Below are 20,515 nucleotides of genomic sequence, written 5' to 3'. Positions count from 1 at the left end.
TATCTTTCCATCTGTTTGTGTTATCTTTGATTTTTTCATCAGGGTCTTATAGTTTTTAGAGTACATGTCTTTTGTCTCTTTAGGTAGGTTTATTCCTAGGTATTTTATTCTTTTGATGCAATGGTAAGTGGGATTGTTTCTTTTCTAATAGGAAAAATAATTGCTACCTACAGAATGTACTCTGTACCTGACAGCTAAATAATTTCACTTTTTGTATAATTGATACCTTCATGGAAACAAAACAAAACACTTTTAAAAGTTTTAAAAAGCAATAGGTTTACTGTGTTTGTGATCTTATGAGAGTGAGTTTTCTAGCATCTATGAAACCAGACTATAAACTAAGCCGTAAGAAATAGGCATAGTAATACAATGTGTTCATTTTTCCCTGTTGAACTAGAGTAATGAATTATTCATTTGAACTGCTACATTCAAAAGCTAATAATCTAGTAGAGAAGATCAGTCACATATAGGAATAATCATAACAGTGGCTATAAAGTAATGAATTTTAAAAATGCAGGCACAGATAACACTGTCACACTCAAAAAAGAATTTATCATTAACTTCAGCCATCACAGTCCATTTTTAATAGTGTAAAATTAGATTAAAATAGCTATTTCAATAAACCAAACTAAAGGTATGTTAAATTTGAGTAAATTATTGAGAGAATACTATGCGCCAGACTCTGTGCTAAATACTAGTGAAATCACCAAAAACTGAGAATTAAACTGTTCTCAAAGAAAGTGCTTCTGCAAAGAGGCATATATGAAATAAAATTTTTAAATCTTTTTGTTAATAGTTATAATATAGTCAGAGAATAACAGATAATTACTCATATAAAGAGAAGATTAATATGTATGTATAATTATTTCTATAGTTAGAGGGTAATGCTTATGTACAAATATAAATGGAGTTTATAAAGTGAGGTGAATGATGCCATCAGAGGCAGGGAGTGTTAGGATGCTCCACGGAAGTGTAAGCATATGTCTTGAAGAGTTAAGTGGAGGTTACCAATCAGACAGGAATAGGAAAAGTGTTATCAGCAGAGGAAGGATCGTGGATGGCAGATACTTACCAAGGAGTCAAAGTAGGTAGGGAATGATTTTTGAAATTGTAAAATTTTGTGGGAACAACTACAAAGAGAGTAAAGATGATCTGAATCAGTTAGGGCTCAAAGAGGGAAATCCACTCATTAACACAGTATGTGCTAAAGGATTTCATATAGGATCAGGCTGTACATGGTTATAGGAGAGTCTTGGGAGTTTAGTGATCCATAAGTAGAAACCAGAATGACAGATAAGAGTCACTAATTAACCCTTTTGAAGCTCTGGAGTGGGTGAACAAGTCAGAGCTACAGAGAGAGTATGGATGTGTCTGGGTAATCAGACTCCCAGAACAGGACCACAAACAGATACTTCCTCTGCTGATAACACTTTTCCTACTCCTGTCTGATTGGCAAACTCCACTTAACTCTTCAAGACATGTGCTTACACTTCCGTGGAGCATCCTAACACTCCCTGCCATTGATGGAGGAAAGTCTGAAAAATGATCCCTCTTTATTTTTATTTTTTATTTTTTGTCTTTTTAGGGCCGTACCTGTGGCATATGGAGGTTCCCAAGCAAGGGGTCCAATTAGAGCTGTAGCTGCTGGCCTATGCGACAGCCACAGCAACGCCAGATCCAAGCCGCATCTGCAACCTATTCTACATCTCACGGCCACACTGGATCCTTAACCCACTGAGGGAGGCCAAGGATCGAACCCGCAACCTCATGGTTCCTAGTTGGTTTAGTTTCCGCTGCACCATGATGGGAACTCCTTTCCCTCTTTATAGATACCAGTTCTCTCAGTTCACTGCTGCTGCTAGAATTCAGGGAAAGGAGCAAATACATATGGAGGAAATAAGGATAAGCTGAAAACCACTGCTGTTTCTGCAAGTCTGAATGTCCTTTAGAGGGGAACGTCTGTTACCTCATTTCTTAGCTGGTACTTCACTCTTACCTTCTAAATTTGTCATGTGTAACATTAAAGAACTCTAACCTGGAGCCAACCAGGGAGAGTTATTTCCGGGAAATAACAGTTTCAGCTTAATCAAGTTGACAGAATAAACCACTACAACATTCTCACGACTCCTGGCGTTTTAAAACAGTGCACTAGGGAGTCATTAGATATGCTGAGCATGGGGAATAACAAGATCATATATTTCAATTTAGGAAAACAACTTTGATCATAATGTGTAGAATGTATTGCTAGAGAGATCAATGGGAAGCATTTCTAAAAACTTAGATCTAGGCAAATGATTGTGTTTGAACTAAGGATAGAATGACAAGGAAGGGGAGGAAAGAAGAGGAGAGATTTAAGACATGTCAGAGTTTAAAATGATGGGGCTCATTGTTTTCGACCGAAATCACTTACTAGGTCCCAGATCAATATACATCATAGGTCAGAGTTCAGATATCCCTTAGGGAAATATGAAATACCAGATTATAATACAGAGCTATCTGAAGAGTCCAAAATATAAACCATATTCTGTGTTATATAATGTAACACTATATATACATAACATATATAGTATACATATATTTTGTGTATGTATGTATTTCATACATAATTATGTGAAACAGAAGTTTTAAAGTCGATACACTAAGTTTTAGAGTTTAAGTTTTAAAGTCGATACACTAACCATTTTAAAGATAAACATAAGGAAATAAAGCAAAATAACAGCAATGTGAAACAAGAACAAAATATGAAAAAAGAACAATATCTAGTGGATATCGGATATTGGATATGTGTTTGAACAATATAACAGAGCACAAATACATGAAACAGATAGTTGAACTGATATAAGTTGGGGGGAAAATCAATGACTTGGAAATTTATATTGAGGAACTCTCTTTGGTCTTATTATTTATATTTAATTTTTAACAGGTTTCTCATTTGCATTTTCAAGTTTTTAATTGTGCTTTTGATGGTTTTTACTCTCTCTTTGCCTTTTGCTTCTGATATTGTTTTTAATCACCATTTTTCTTCCTTGGTGTTTTTTTCTCTTATTATTTGGCAATCACCTACATTTGCTGTCTATCTGTTTCTTCCTTGAAGTTTTGTAAAGTTTCTTGGTTATTTCTACTTTGCTGTCTTCCTTTACAGCTGCAATTGTTTTAACGAATTTAGGATTGTGTTTCAATTATACTGCAAATTTTTGTTCCTATTTCAATTGCTATGCATTCACACTGGACAATTTTCTTTGATTCATGACATCATTTTTTCCTGCTATTTTTAAAAATAAGATAGTCATGAGCACTTTATGGCTTTAATCTTATTGCATGTTTGAATGGATGTTAATTCTTTTTAAATTATCCACATTTGGTTATATCAGACTTCTTTGAGTCAGCCATAAACAGAAACTTCCAGTGGCAAGAGGAAAGAGCTAGGGGAGATATCAGTTTTCTGTGTTCAAGATCTACCTCTGCTGTCGCTATTGTTGATGATCTGCCCATTTTTGTAACCAGCATTTTGAAATAAAGTATATAGAGAACTCTATGTTACTACCACTAAGAGTTAAGTGGTAGGAGGGACTTGAATTCATGGTGTTCACGTGGCATTTTAGAATTAATGTTGTGAAAGGAAGTGTGGTCATTTGCTAGTGCGATGCTTACACCTACTGGATAATTGAGATCGGCATTCTAGATCCCCAGATTCTCTTAGTGTACTCTTGACAGTTACTAAAAGGAGAAAATTCAATACCAGCCAATTACTTTCAGAAGAAAGTCCAAATTTGATGTCGTTGAATGTAGTCAATTTGGTTAAAGTAAAAGAAGGCTGGTAAAAGCAAATACACGTCTAGAAAAATCTGAGTGGTGAAGTCATTTAACAGGAAAATTATTTCTGAATAGGAGTACCTTAGGATTCTTTTGAATATTCAAGGACATTGAATAAGACACATTAAATAGGTCAAACACATTAAATATGTTAAACGATAGTATGTATAATGTGCATATGCGTGTGTGCTACTCATGTATTTTATGAATGTATAATTTATGTTCCTGGGGCGGAGTATCAGACTGTGAGCTAGAAATTTCTTGAAGTAGTCTGTTAGAGTCTAAATTTCTGGCTGAACTTTAACAGTATCATAAAAGAGAAAAGATTACAAATAAGTATTTCAAGTCTCTACATCATTTATCATTTGTATCCCTAACTCTTTTTTCCCATCTTTTTCATGCACAGAAACACACAACTATTCATTTAAAATTTACTAAAGTAAAATATGATTCTTCACAATTTTGTAGACGCACATAAAGAACAAATCTGAGATTTAGGTAAGAGTCAGATTTTAAGGGTAAAAATTCTTAACAATTTTGTCCTTTGAATATGAATATAGAAAGCTAGGATTCAGATTTTGTGTCCCCTTGATGGTCCACTATCCTTTTTTGTACCTTGCATTTCTCCATTTCTGAGTTACCCAATTGTAAAAACATCCCCAGGACTACTAAAAGACAGTCTTTGCTTACCTTGTTTTACTCAGGTTCCACAGAAAAAATTGACAGCAGAGGGCAACTTCAGTTATGGGTTTCTTCTACCTGGTTTAATTTCCAAGAAATTTCAGGAAATACTGCTTGCTTTACCTGTAAGGTTATTATGATGGTTAAATGCATTATCACGTGTTAAGTGAAAGATGAAGACTAACTGTTATTATGACAGTTACCTTGAGTGAAAAGTGTAGAAGTCCAGCTATCATGGCTTCAACATCCTTTCCCTAAGCATTCCTTCACATCAGTTAAAAGGAAATGGTTTGCGAAATAAAGGGATCTCTCATCAGCAAGCAAATATTTTACTACGTAATTATTGTATACATAAAAGTATAGTAATGGAAATGAGAAAAAAAATGAGGGAAAATGTGAGAGTGAAATAGAATGAAAAGAAACACAATACCCTAGAGAAAATGGCACCTACTATAATCGGGTATGGTGGAAGCATTTACTATTTCAGAGTGTATGAAAGCTCAGAGGAATTGGATGAAAGAACAGAGTCAGCAAAAGACAGTTGAGAATTTGATTTGTTTCATTTTAAAAAGAGAGCAATTTAATGTGTGTAAAACCTTCAAAAAGACGTTCATCTTAATTTTAAATATACTCTTTTAAAAATGATTTTCTAGCTATCTGTTGCTCAAATTCTGTATTGAGTCAGTGATGCAAATAATTGAAAAATACATGTGGAGCATTGTCTACACTTTAGGCATAGCTGAAGCATTAGAAATAGAAATTTGAAATAGACAAGGTACTTGCCCATATGGCACCAATAATCGATTATGAGACACAATTCAAGTAGCGAAATAGTCATAATTCAGTGTGATAACTGATTTAAATTTTTGCACAAGGTTTGTTACATGTCCCTAGGAAAGAAAGTGACTATTTTGACAAAGGTGGAATCTGAAACATTTCACGGAGAGGTGACTGAAACATAATCTTAATGTGAAAAAAAGAATTCTTCCCCAAACGAAAAGATCATATTATTTCTAATACACATTATTTGGATACAACACCATTAAGATAGGCTCAAGAGTAACTAATTCAAAATTTTGAAACACTAACATTAAAAATCTTTAGATTCATTCTAATAAACATTAATTTGTCTTTTATTTACTTTATTTTATTTTTTGCTTTTTAGGGCTGCACCTGAGGCATATGATGTTCCCAGGCTAGGGGTCCAATTGGAGCTATAGCTACCATCCTACACCACAGCTCACAGCAACACCAGATTCTTAACCCACTGAGCAAGGCCAGGGATCGAACCCACAACCTCATGGTTCATAGTCAGATTTGTTTCTGCTGTGCCATGATGGGAACTCCTTTTTTTTTTTTTTTTTTTTTTTTTTTGGTCTTTTTGCTATTTCTTGAGCCGCTCCTGCGGCATATGGAGGTTCCCAGGCTAGGGGTCTAATCAGAGCTGTAGCCATAGGCCTACGCCAGAGCCACAGCAACGCGGGATCCGAGCCGCGTCTGCAACCTACACCACAGCTCACGGCAACGCCGGATCGTCAACCCACTGAGCAAGGGCAGGGACCAAACCTGCAACCTCATGGTTCCTAGTCGGATTCGTTAACCACTGCGCCACGACGGGAACTCTGGGAACTCCTTTTTATCTTTTTTTTTTTAATTTGTTTTTTAAAGGATAAAGTCATCTAGCGAGTTTTTAAATATTTAAACAGATTAAGATTTAAATTATTAGTTTTCACTAAGATTTCCTTTATAATAATGATAAAGTAAAATTCTCTCTCTCTTCTTTTTTTTTTTTTGGCCTTTTAGGGTCTCACCTGCGGCATATGTAAGTTCCCAGGCTAGGGGTGGAATCTGAGCTATAGCTGCCAGCCTACACCACAGCCACAGCAATGCCAGATCCGAGTCACGTCTGCAACCTACACCACAGCTCACAGCAACGCTGTATCCTTAACCCACCGAGGGAGGCCAGGGATCGAACCCATGTCCTCATGGATACTAGTTGGGTTCGTTAACCACTGAGCCATGAAGGGAAGTCCCAATAAAGGAAAATTCTTAATCATACTTCCAGAAGTTAGGCACAGTTTTTACTGAAGACAAAAGAAAACTAAACAAAATAAAGATGTCCTGACATAATATGTTGCTAAATTGTAAATGAGAGTTGACATTGCATATTATAAACTAATTTGTTTTATTAGTTTATTTGGTAGCAATTCTGTTACTTTGGACAGTGGTTATTTGCTACATAGTATCAGTCATTTGAATGAGTTGAAGAAAAATGGATTTACCAGAAGAGATATCCTTGTTCTGGAAAAGGTTATTTCAAAAGGTTATGTTTGTACTTAGTTCATAAGGCAGTGAGTTGCTAATGACATATGTTTATATTAGATGCACAGAATGTGGAAAGATTTAAAATCTTGTTACATATACTTTTTTACATATTTATGGAATGTAAACCTTCCTGACATGCTGTACTTCAAGCATGTAAATGTTTCAAGTGTACTATTATAAACTCCTTGATTCTCTATAAAGTTATTTTTTATAGGCATCATATTTACCCTACACCATTTTGGTGACTCCTCCTCTTTCTCCTTTTCCTTGTCCTCCTTCCTTCTAATCTTCCTCCTGGTTTCTTCTTCCTCTCCTTGAATTCAAGCAGAAAATGAGTTCAGTTACTCTGTATCTAATAACAAAGAAACCAAATAGAATGTATGTGTGTATATGTATATGTGTGTATATTCATATTTATAAATTATTAATGATTCATGGGAAGTTGCAAAGAGTTATAGTAACAAGGAGTTCTGTGTACACATCACAGTTTCCTCCAGTGTTTACATCCTAACATGATTTTAGTACAATATCAAAGTCAGGACCTGACATTGGTATATTATGCATGTATAATTTAGGTCATTTTATCATTATATAGTTTTGTATAATCTCCAATACAATCAAGATGCAGAAATATCCCACCACCTCAAATAACTCTTCTGTACTATGCTTTTATAATTTCCACCTTCCTCCTACCATGTGCAATCTCTATCAACTACTAATCCATTTTCCATTTTGTTTTATAATTTCAGGAATGTTATATATAAATGGATTAAAAATGTGACCTTTTGATTTTTGACTCTTTTCACTCAGCAAAATGCCCTCAACATTCATCTAACTTGTTGAATATATCAATATTTAAGCCTTTTTTATGGCTCAAAGTATTCTATGTTATGGCTGTACCAGAATTTGTTTAACCATTTGCCTGTTAAGAACATCTGGGCTGTTTCTAGTTTCTGGCTATTACAAATCAAGCTGTTGTACTCTGTAAATATTTTATAATTTTAGTTGTCATTTTTATCTCAGTAATGCTGAAAAAATAAAAACTTAAAGCTCCTATGAACAATTACATGCAGGTTTTTGTATGAATATGTTTTCATTTCTTTGGGATAAATGCCCAGGAGTACAACTTCTGGGTCAGGTGGAACGTGCATATTTAGTCAAGGACACTGCCAAGGTACTTTCTACAGTGGATCTATCATTTTACATTCTCACTAGCAACATATGGGAGATTGAGTTTCCTCATGTCCTCCTCAGCTTTTGGTACTGTTGCTGTTTTTTGTTTTTGTTTTTGTTTTTTTCATTTTAGCTATCCTAACAAGGGAATAGTAATACTGCAACATGGTCTTAATTTGCATTTCCCTAATAGCTAGAGATGTTTAACCTTTTTTTTCCCCCTATTCATTTATCATACATACATCATCTCTGGTTAAAAGTTTCTTCCTTTCTTTTGCCCATTTTCTAAATGGAATATTTGCTTCTTTTTATGGTAAGTTTTGAATGTTCTTTATATAGTCTAAATATGATTCCTTTGTCAGATATCTGGTTTGAAAATATTTTCTCTTGGCCTATAGCTAGTCTTTTTATTGACTTAATAGAGTTTCACAGTATGTTTTTGATTTTGATGAGATCCTATTAGCCTATTTTTTATTTTATGGATTTTTTTTTTCTGTCATGTCTAAGAACTCTCCATCAAGCGCAAGGTTCCAAAGATTTTTCCCTATGTTTTATTCTGAAAGTTTTATAGTTTTACTTTTAAATCCATGATCCCTTTTGAGTTGAGTTCTTTGAAAGTTTTGATGTTTAAGTCAAGGTCTTATCTATCTTTATCTATCGCATGCCTATGGATATCTGATTGCTCCAGCACCATTTGTTGATTGAGTTGCTTTTACACCTTTGTCAGAAGTCAGTTGGATATCTTTGTAAGGAGTCAGGTTCATTTTGGGGCTGTCTTTGATCTTTTTGTCTATGTTTCCACCAATACCACAGATTCTATATCACTGTTAAGTCTTCAAATCTAGTAGCCTGATTCCTCACACTTTATTCTTCTTTTTCAAAGTTGTTTTAATTACTCCAGTTCCTTTGCTTTTTCATAACAATTTTTAAAATAAACTTGCTTATATCTGCAAAAAAATCTTGCTTGGATATTGTTAAAATTTTGAAAATTGTCAACTTCGTTGCATTGAGTCTTCTTATCTGTAAACATGATTGTAGCATGTGTTCTATTAGTGCTTGAAAAGATATAAATGCTTCTGTGGTTGGGTAGTGTGTTTTATGAATCAGTTTCATCTGGTTGGGTGATAATGTTCAGGGTCCTTATAAAATGTTTCAGTTTTTTTGATGCCATTGGTATATACATTGTTGAGAGAGGATTTTTGGAGTCTCCAGCTTTACTTATGATTTGTGTATTTCCTCATTCAGTTTTATCATGTTTTTCTTCAAATATTTTGCAGCTGTTCTTTGCTGCATGAACATTTAAGATTGTTATGTCTCCTTGGTGGATCGATCTTCTATCATTATGTAATTTACTACTCTGTCCCTGATAATTTCCTTTTCTCTATACCAAAGGTCATTCCTTTTTATTGCTAATTAGTAGTCCACTGTATGTATTTTTTTTAACCAGACCCACACTGAAAGAAATCTGAGTTCTTGCTAGTATTTTGTTATTACAAATAAGGCTGCAAATAAGGCTGTAATGAATATTTATGTACCTTCTCGTGTGTGTTTGTGTGTGTGTGTGTGTGAGTGTGCGTGAACAGAGTTTTCATTGGGGGAGGATAAATCCCTAAGGTACAACTGGTGGGTCACATGATAATTATGTGTTCATTTATAAGTTTCTTTAAAGGGTTGGTATCATTATTATTTATGCTGACTTCTTGCAATAATAACATTTATCTGTCCTACTCCCATTTTGCCGCTGAGGCAAACTGTCACAAATTTAGTGGCTTAAGACAACAAAAATTTGTTATCTTACACTTCTGGAAATCAGAAAACTGAAATGGCTCCCATGAGGCTAAAAACATGGTGTCAGCAAAGCAGCATTCTTTCCTCAGGTTCTAGGGGAGAATCTATTTTCTTCCTTTTATATCTTCTAGAGACTTCCTGAATTCTTTGTGTCATAGTCCTCTTCCATTTTCAAAGCTATTATATCATTATGCATCACACAATCCCTGCGATTGTTGTCCTAGTTCCTTCCTTGACTGATGCTTCTGTCTCCCTTTTTCTATTATAAGAACACCTGTCATTACATTGGGCCCACTTGGATATTTCACAATAATCTCCCCATAAGTTAATGTCTTTAAGTTAGTGACACTTGCAAAGTTCTCTTTTCCATGTAAGGTGATATATTCACAAGTTTTAGGGATTTGGGTGAGGATGTCTTGGGGAGAGGGCATTATTCTGCCTACCATATATATATGGTGTGTGTGTATGTGTGCGTGTGTGTGTATATATATATATATATTTCAATTGTGAACACAAGATAATCACCTAATAGACATAGTATGTGTGTACATATGTGTATATATACATATACACACACACATATATACATATATATACATATAAATACATACATATATACACATACATATATATACACACACATACATACATATATATATATACACACACATATATATATGCCTATTAGGTAATTATCTTGTATTCACAATTGAAATTCAAATTCCAAAAAAATTTAATTGTAAGAAATTAGACATAACTAATTGAATTAGCTATTGGAGTTTTAATAAATGCATATAATAGAGTAAAGCATAATACAATTTCTTAAAAGGGACAGAAATCTTTTTTTTTTTTTTTTGTCTTTTTGCTATTTTTTGGGGCCACTCCCGTGGCATATGGAGGTTCCCAGGCGGGGTCTAATCGGAGCTGTAGCCACTGGCCTACGACAGAGCCAGAGCAACGCGGGATCCGAGCTGCGTCTGCAACCTACACCACAGCTCATGGCAACGCCGGATCGTTAACCCACTAAGCAGGGGCAGGGATCAAACCCGCAACCCCATGGTTCCTAGTCGGATTCGTTAACCGCTGCGCCACGACGGGAACTCCGGGACAGAAATCTTAAAGGGAAAAGTTTATCCAGAGCAACATAAAATACTCCCTAATTTTCTATCTAACTCAAAGTCAACAGGCATAATGTTTAATAATATTGTATTCTATCTATATTTTTAATATTTTTAGTATTATGTTCACTTTAGTATGTTGAAGAAGAAATGCACACAGATTATAATACAACAGTTTCTATGCTTGTGAAACAGGCTTTCTTGGTGTTAAATTGTTAGTCTTGTTTTTGCACATGCCATATCTACTATTGATGAACATGGATTGGCATAGTCATTTAAGAATATAATGAACTAAATATTACATAGAATAAAATTTTCCCCTTCATTTGCTTTAATTTATTCTAGTTGTAAATGCCATTGCCTTTAATAATCACAGAATAAATCCCATTCCAGGATCAATTACTACAGTTTAGAATTAGATGTGAGATGCTTTATAATTATATAAAATTCAGGGTACTATTTTAATCACCATAATTTTATAAAAACTCTGGAGTTCAGAAGATGATATATTTGACTATATTTGAATGCTCTGTATGAAATTATATCTGTATATCACCTTTCCTTCATATTTTACTAATTTAATAATTTCAAAGGTAAACATCTAAACAAGATGTTTAGATGTTAACTGTATTTAAAAATAATCTATTTCTAACATTAAATAATTTACTACCTTCAATAAAACCTATATTTAAAAATTTAACTGTATTTAAAAATAATCTATTTCTAACATTAAATAATTTACTACCTTCAATAAAACCTATATTTAAAAATAATCTATTTCTAACATTAAATAATTTACTACCTTAACTGTATTTAAAAATAATCTATTTCTAACATTAAATAATTTACTACCTTCAATAAAACCTGTATTTAAAAATTTTAGAATTTTCTAAATGATTTTCTTTTTGCTTTCCATAATAGTAAGAAAACTGTTTTCAAAACTTTTTCTCATCATTTACTATCACTGAAATATTTTTATTCTTAAAGAAATCCATAAAGGTGAAATCTCATAAAAAGCAATTCAATTATAAAAAGGCTTGGCATATCTTTTAACTTAACAATATTATAACTTTACAAGTAATTATTCCTTTACACTATGACAGTAAGCACAGTCATCACTGGATCCAACATAGAGTTGGCCCTTTCTATACTCAGGTTCTATATCCAGAGATTCAACCAACCTCACATTTAGATTCAGGGTGTGGATTCCATGCATTCTGGATGCGTTGACTGTACTATGCCATTTTGGATTTCAGTAACTATGTTGGTCCTGGAATCAATCCCCACCAACTCCAACCGATGAATGATTGTACGTCACTGGTTGAACTGTATCTCATCAAATTCATATGTTGGAATCCTAATATTCAGTATCACAGAATGTGACTTTATTTGGAGATAGGGTCTTTCAAGTAGTAAAGTTAGAACAAGGGTATTAGGTTTGGTCACAATATAATATGACTGGTGTCCTTAAAAGGACAAATTTGGAGACAGACCTGCACACAAGGAGAACACTATGTGAAAATGAAGGAAGATACTGGGGTGATGCTTCTATAAACCAAAGAATGTAAAAGATTGCCAGTAATCAGCCAGAACATGGAACAAATTTTTCCTCACACCTTTCAGAAAAAATTACTCTTGCTGACACCTTGATCTGAGACTTCCACCCTACAGGACTGTGAGACAATACATTTCTGTTGTTTAAGCCACTCTTTTTGTGGCTAGCACACTAATTTGTTATAGTAGCCCTAACAACTAATATAATCACTTAGAATTTGAATACCACATTTCCATTGGTATACTGAACTGTAATTTAAAGGCTAAAGGAGAGTTTGGTTTTTGTTTGTTTGTTTTGTCTTTGTTTAGGGCCATACCGGCATCACATAAGTTCCCAGGCTAGGGGTCGAAATGGAGCTGTAGCAGCCAGCCAACCCACAGCCACAGTAACACTAGATCAAAGCCACATCTGTTACCCACACCACAGCTCATGGCAATGACTGATTCTTAACCCACTGAGTGAGTCCAGGGATCAAACCTGCATCCTCAGGGATATTAGTCAGATTTGTTTCCGCTGAGCCACAATGGGAACTCTGAGTTTTATAATAGTTCTAAATGTGCAACATATTCCATTTGAAAATTTTACTTTTGTTGTTGTTGCAGAAAATATAATTGAATAGAAATTTAATAAAAGAGTTAATGGACTGGGTATGGTAAGCTTAGTAAACAAAAAGTAAAATTTTATCTTTCATAGAAATTTAATATAAATCCCAAAGCTAAATTGTCTTTTTAAATGCTACCATGATCATTCCACTTCTCTGAGATATATCCAGAACCAAATTTACACATCAATGATCTCTATTACCGTAATAATAGTTTCTTCTCATGCAACAAACCAAAAAGTATTGCACTTAAAAATAGATGTGGAGGAGTTCCTGTAGTGGCTCAGTGGTTAACGAATCAGACTAGGAACCATGAGGTTGCAGGTTCCATCCCTGGCCTCGCTCAGTGGGTTAAGGATTCGGCGATGTCATGAGCTGTGGTGTAGGCTGCAGACATGGCTCAGATCCTATGTTGCTGTGGCTGTAGCATAGGTCGGCAGCTACAGCTCTTATTAGACCCCTAGCCTGGGAACCTTCAAATGCCACGGGTGTGGCTGTAGAAAAGACCAAAAAAAAAAAAAAGATGTGGAACAATTGGTAATCTTATACCTTGCTACAAGATATGTAACATTTTAGTCACATTGGAAAACTTTTTGCAGGTTCTTATGAAGTTACACATATTCTTACTATATAATCCATCCATTCCACACCAAGGTAATTATTTAAGATAGGAAACACATATCCAGAAAATGATTTGTTCATAAATATTTATAGCAGCTTTATTCACAACTGCTGAAACCTTGAAACAATACATATGTTTAGCAACAGATGAATGGATAAATGAAATGAGATATATCCATATGAATGAAATACTCTTCAACAATAAAAAGAATAAACTACATGCAGCCTGGATGAATAGCAAAAACTGTGAAAAAGCCAAAAAAAAAAATACTATGTAATGTATAATTCTATTTGCATGACATTCTGAAAAAGGGAACACTCTAGTGACAAAAAGCAGATCAATATTTGCCAAGGTCCAACTGTGAGTGCTGAGGATTGACTTCAAAGGGGCACGAGAAACTTTTAGTGTTTTAGAAGTGTTTTATATCTTGATTCTGGTTGTTTGATGACTAAATACACTTGAAAAACTTATCTAATTATAGAATTTAAATTGGTGAAGTTTATGGTATGTAAAACAAACCTCGATAAATTTGATTTTAAAAGAAAGACAATTATAACCAAATCCTACCAGGTGAGTTAATTTCCTGTCTTTCAAAGAGTAGGTGATTTTTTCCAAAGCTTAATGTGTCATGTAATTTGCTACCTGTTTTTAAAGTATCAAAAGCATGGACTTTAATTTAGGTATGCCTGTGTGAACTTCAGATTGGCACTTGTCACCTGCCTTTACATGGACTGAATCATGAGCCACTGTAGCTGCTAACCCTTAACACACCCTGAAAGGAGTTTAAGGTAGAGATCAGGAGTGAGGCACTTGGTGCTCTGAGAAAACTGGCAGAATAGGGCTGCAGATGGTTAAATATTTCCAGGAGAAGGTTTTATGAGCCCAATTCTTGAATTTTCTCATATCTAGAAAAGCAAGAAAATCCTTCAGCATGACCTCTGCTCCTCGTGACATGATTAGCAATAACCTTCACAAGACTAGCAGCTAACTTCCGTAAAATGTGTGCATGGTTACATGTACCTCCCCCTTCACCAAAATCACATATATACTGACATTCCCCTCTGCCTCTTTGGAGTGGTATCTCAGGCCTACCTGAAGTGCTGCCTCCAGGGCTAACATCCTTGTTTTGCCCCAGTAAAACCTAACTCTTAACTTTTAGGTTGTGCATATTTTTCAAGTCAATACCTGGGTTTGAAATCTGACTTGTGACCATGAGAATTACACTTAAATTTTCTAAGCCTCAGTTTGATTTCTTCATTTGCATGATGGAGATTAGGGGAGCCATCACAGGATCACTACTCCTAAACTCTTCTTTTGTGCCAATCACCCTCTCAAGAAGCAGGAGAAGAAAGGTCACAAAGAAGGTTTGGTTCTTGCCTTCATGGAATTTATCATCTAGAAGAGAAGGTAGGTATTAAAGACTGTACCTCACTGAAGACAGAATTACAATAGGGAAGTAAGGGTTTTATTAGAGCAATTAAAGAGGAGATTATGAATTGATCTAGGCTGCTGTGTCAAGGAAAGCCTCCCTAAGGAAGGAATATTTCAAGTGCAATTTGAAAAATGATTAAGAATTCGCCAGAGAACAAGAGGTAGAGGGTTTCTGGCATAAAGAAACCTCATGCCACAACCTTAAGGTATTTATAAAACTAGAGGAAGTACTGAAGAGTTAGATGAGCAGAGGAAAATCCCAGGGGGTGTAACAGGTTAATTTTTAGTGTGAAATGGTGTGATAACAGTACTTAAGTCAGGAAAACATGAAGGAGCCAGGCTTGTCCTTCAGTCACTTAGTTTAACTAATGCTGCTATTGTCAGTGTTGCTATAGTAATTAAATTACCTGTAAACTCTATTTCAACTGAAATTTATCTTTCTCCATTATCATTTTTTGCTTACTCTTTACTTCATTCAATCTGTTTAGGATAATGGATATGTATTATGAAATTAGGAAAATAGGCTAGATTCTATAGAACGTTAATTCAGAGAATATTAAATTCTTTGGAATTTCATCACTTTATTATTTTTCCAGTTATTTGGCATTTTTATCTTAAAACTGTAGCAACAAATCCAGCGTTTAGTTTATAAAATGACAAAATTCCATATTTATCTAAGTTACTCTTGACTCTTCCCATATATGACATATAAACACTCCCACACTTTGGTTGCAACTTTTGGTTTTTCAGGTTGATCTTTTGGTTAAGAAGAAAGTAGAATAAACTTAATGGGTTATGTACACTTTTGTTACTATCTGCATTAATGTCAATTCTGTAAACTGCTTAACTATCACCAGGATCTATGCTCCTGTCAAAATAAACATCCGTCAACTGACTTGGTGAGTTTTTTCCTAAAGCTTAGATTCTATGACCTTCTACTTCTGGATTATATGTATTCTCTTTGAAGATAGAAGCAATTTAATCTTATGCCTTGGTACAAGAAAACTTGGAAAAACATTTTTTTTTCCGCATAAAGATTAATGAGAAGGCCAATTACATAAATAAAAAGAAATGAAGCAACTAAGAATCTTGTTTTACCTGAAATGAAATTATATTCAACAAAAAATTATTTTGAGATGTACTTGGGAAATTATTTTTTCCTTTCTGTTACTATTATAAAACTGTTCCTTTAAATGTGTTCTTATGATTCATGTGTTTGGATTTATCTATACAGAGAAAAATAGGATATAATTAAAAGCACTAATAATAGCATTATACAATTTTTTTGTTGTTGACAACTGGACATGTATTAGCCTTAAATTTGCTAATCTGGCTGGGAGCTGTGCTATCATTAATGTTTTCTATATCTGTGTTGCCATGAGGCTTCAAAATCTAATGTCCTTGTTTTTATCTCCCTGGTTGATTTGGGGCTTCGCGGAAGTACTTCTCCTCAGGAAGAGTCTGTTTTGCAGGTCTTTTAGCTGTAAGCCCTGTTAGTACGGTGATAAAGTATGGAAAATTAGAAGAGTTCTATAATCTTATGATTAAATCTAAGTCTTTTAGTAGACCTCTGTCCCTGGGCTGTGACTTTCCTAAGTGCTTTTAGCTTTTGTGCCCTACTTAAATGGGACAGGAAGCCTCAATGGGGTAGGAGAGTGATAAATGCCTTTCTCTTGTTGGGAAAATGCACTGTCAGTCTTTCCTCCTTGAAAGAAAACTTTTGTTACAAAGAATGTTCTGGATGTATTTTAAAATTCCTTTCCCTCTAATAGTGTTATGAGGGGATTTTTCTAGCTCTTTACCATGAGAACTTTCTGTGGTTCCTGGATATAAAATCCGCAATAGAATAAGCCCTCTTTAAGACTACAGAGTCCAGGAATTTCTCACTCTCACCTTAGTGCACATTCAGCCTGTAGCATCTACCTTTTAAATGTCTTACCTCCAGCAAAATTACCTTGTAAGTGTTCCTACCAGTTTATGTCTTCAGAGGCTTCTGTTCCAGGTAAGGACATCTAGGCTGTGATTCTGGATTTGCTTGTCTTTCCAGATTTGGGGGGTATAATTTGCCCTGTGGCATCAGTTCTTTGATAGATCCAAAAAAGGTTATGGGATATCAGTTTATTCAGCTCTTTTTGTTGTAAGGATGGGAGTAAAAACTTTCAAGGTTTTTACTTGGTGGTAGTAAAACTAGAAGCTCTAGAGACTGCTTTTGAAATACACTAAAGATAATGTTTCTAAGCCTGTGAGTCTATGAATAATATTTTTAGTATTATAAGTCAACAGAGAAGCAATGAGATATTCAACATACTGCCTCATAATGAATTCTTCTAATGTCTGCTTGCATCTACATTTTTAAAAATGCAAACTACAGATAAGCAAGAAAGTAATTACAATTGTGGTTCTAAAGGAGATTAACATGCAATGTTTTTTGTCATGCTTTTCAAACAGTTTGAAACCCATTTTAGTCTGTTACTTAATTTGCATATGAAGTTGATAAAACAAAAGGCTACAATAACAGTAACAGAGGAATGATGATGTGCTTCTCATCTTTAATATAGTGTTTTATTTCAAATGTACACAAAGATTTGAAGAGCATTTTTCTGCATGCTTTGTATTCTTATATATATCCTATGTTTCTATACCCCTTGCTTTGGGAGGCAATATGTGTTGAGAATTCTCTGTGTGTCCTATTCAAAATGTGCCAGAAACTAACATTGCAATCTGGAGCAGCTGAATCAAAGGAAATATTCAAAGCTATCAATGACAACATAAGATATCTCTGTATAATCTAGAGGCTTAATATAAGATAGTGAATATTCTGACATATATAAAACAGAGCAGAGAACAGACCAATAGACAGATACCCCCCAAATCTGGAAAGACAGAAATAAGGAACTGGAAGAGGCTCTCACTTGGACTAGGAGAGGTTTCCCTTAGTCAAACTCAGTTAAAGATGTTTATCTCCAATTCCCTTGTTAGAAGAATTTACAGGTTGCACATTATATGCTGTGGTAATTGTATGTTACTGAATCGAGTCTGCCTGTTCGCCACTCAAAAATCAGTATTCAAGAGAGGCAATGATGGAAAAAAGGAAAATTGCATTTAATCAGAACCCTGACAATCTGGGGAGATGGTGAACTCAATCCACCCCCCCCTCCCAACCACTGCTGTTCTGCCATGAAAGTTTTAAAAGGAAAAGGGGGAGTAATCTCAGTTAATCACTGAGATGAGTGGTCAGAGTCGTTGCCCACTGTGTGTGGGCTTGTGTCCAAGCCTGTCAGATTTTTGTGACTTTTCTTTAGATGCTATCTTGTATTGTACAGTTTGTTCATGAGATTACTGAAACTACTTCTTTAACTTATGGAAAGAACCAACAGATTAGTTAAGGTTTTGTGTCTACAAAAGACTAGAAAGGTGTGCTAGGGCCAGAGATGAGTAGAGCAGGGGGCGTCTAGTTTAAGGTTAGTGACAAGACAAAAGGAGCCTCCTGCAGAGAGCTCTTTCTTGCCAAAAGCTGCTTACAAATAGGTTCATACATATATATATGGTTTGTGTATACACATATATGTAACATTTTTTAGCTAATACTAAGGTAACAGGGTGATTCATGCATTATCAGTTTATTCTTGTCTTTATCACTTCTGAAATGAAAAAAACCAGAAAGTGTTACAACTAAGAACTATAAAAATCAAGATAATAGTGCCCCAAATAATTAGATTAGAAAAGCAATATACTACAAAAAATATTCTCAAAACTTTGCATGCTCAAAAATAAAATGGGAACCTTGCTAGACTAACTTGCCTATATTCTCTTTTAGAACAGGGTTCAATCCCTGGCCTCACTCAGTGGGTTGAGGATCTGGTTTGCCGTGAGCTGTGGTGTAGGTTACAGATGTGTCTCGGATCTGGCATTGCTGCTGCTGTGGCATGGGCCGGTAGCTACAGCTCCGATTCGACCCTTAGCCTGGGAACTTCCATATGCTGCAGGTGCGGCCCTAAAAAAAGACAAAAAAAAAAAAAAAAAAAAAAAAACCAAAAAAACACACTCAAAAAACATAGAACAGTTAAGCCACAGCTCCAGAATCAGAATTTTCAACAAGCACTTTAAAGAAGTGCCATGCTATCTACTGTATATATAATTACACTTATTTCCATTTTGAAATAGGAATAAACATGTTTCATTATCAATTCTTACTATAATTTATATGATAATAAAATGTTGATAATATTACTAGTGCATGTTTTGTTCTCAGTATAGCATCCTTGAAGAGCTCTGTGATAACTTCTTTGTGGTGGGAACTGCTGCCACTGAAGGGGAAACCTAAATGCAATGGGGATATTTGGATCCAACGGTGCTGTAGGCCAAGTGGCTGCACTAAACTCCAAAGGCAGGTTGGGTTTGCTTATCCTAATGAACAGCAGAGTCAAAGCTCCAGTCAGAACAGACTGACACTCAGAGACCTATGGCATTGGATACTTAATCATGGTGTTCCTAGAAGTGAAACAGAAGCAAAATTCACTGAATTCTTACTTGATATGTATATAGTAGAGGACTTCTATATCAAGTGAACGAAAGTCATTAACTTGAATTATAAAATAATTATGACCCTCAATCAATTCCTAGACTGCAGCCAGTTTACAGACCCATATCTCAAAGGTGTGTTATATGCAATATTTCATTTAATACTTTCATATCTGTATGGAGTGAATATTATTTAGGTTACATCTAAGGAATTTATTACTCAGATAAATTCAGAGCCGTTTTTTTCTCTAGACAATAAGGCAGCTGAATAAGGATTTGAACTCAGGTCTCTAGGACTTTAAAATCTCATGTTTCTACTATTCCAAACTGCAATATATTGCTCTTAGCCATTGGATCTAAATGATACTTCCAGAAATAAGAATGTAATCCATTCAGTCAGTAAAATGTTGCAGTGGGGAATTACCTTATAAATCACTGTGCTGAACAGATTTGAAGACCTCAAGCCCAATATTTTCCTGATTACTCTATGATAAAGATAAGTTTGGCTCCAAAGACAATTTAGGAAAAAAAATCTTAAAAATCAGTTGAAATAATTATTAATCCAGTTTTTTAATAAAATACATTTGATATAAAATATAATCACTATATATTGTCCAGTCTGTTCATGACAAAATAAGGACCCATATGATTCCAGTAATTCAAGAAGAAAAAATTCATTTATCAGATTTTATTTTAGAGAAAAAGAAAAAAAGAATTCTGAGTCAATTTTAGCACATGATTCACTGAAAGAAGGTACAAAGGGAATTCATAACAGGTTACTGCCTTCCCTTTTCACACTCCTGCTTTAAACCAAAGCTTGCTCTTTCAAGGCAAGACTTAAGGCTTCTCTCTGTAGTTCTCTTCATGTAACTCCCTGGATTATAATT

The 20,515-nt window shown here is 34.6% G+C and overlaps 1 protein-coding gene across 2 annotated transcripts in view; it reads right to left on the bottom strand.

Moving 5' to 3' along the window:
• The window catches only part of LOC146394980 (uncharacterized), a 480,198-nt gene that overhangs the window by 391,006 nt on the left and 68,677 nt on the right, over positions 1-20,515 (bottom strand). For both annotated transcript variants that reach the window (XR_014834441.1, XM_085006031.1), the window contains exons 2-3: positions 7,047-7,132; positions 4,504-4,617 (exon numbers count right to left, since the gene is read on the bottom strand). The gene's annotated coding sequence lies outside the window, so the exon portion shown is untranslated. The remainder of the gene's footprint in view (positions 1-4,503; positions 4,618-7,046; positions 7,133-20,515) is intronic.

The sequence above is a fragment of the Sus scrofa genome, chromosome 18, assembly GCF_054392235.1.
Source record: "Sus scrofa isolate SSC_HxYL_T2T_F1_AM1 chromosome 18, Sscrofa_HxYL_maternal_Yorkshire_Landrace_v2.0, whole genome shotgun sequence".
NCBI classification, from domain to species: domain Eukaryota; kingdom Metazoa; phylum Chordata; class Mammalia; order Artiodactyla; family Suidae; genus Sus; species Sus scrofa.
This window is presented reverse-complemented; position numbering and strand designations above follow the sequence as displayed.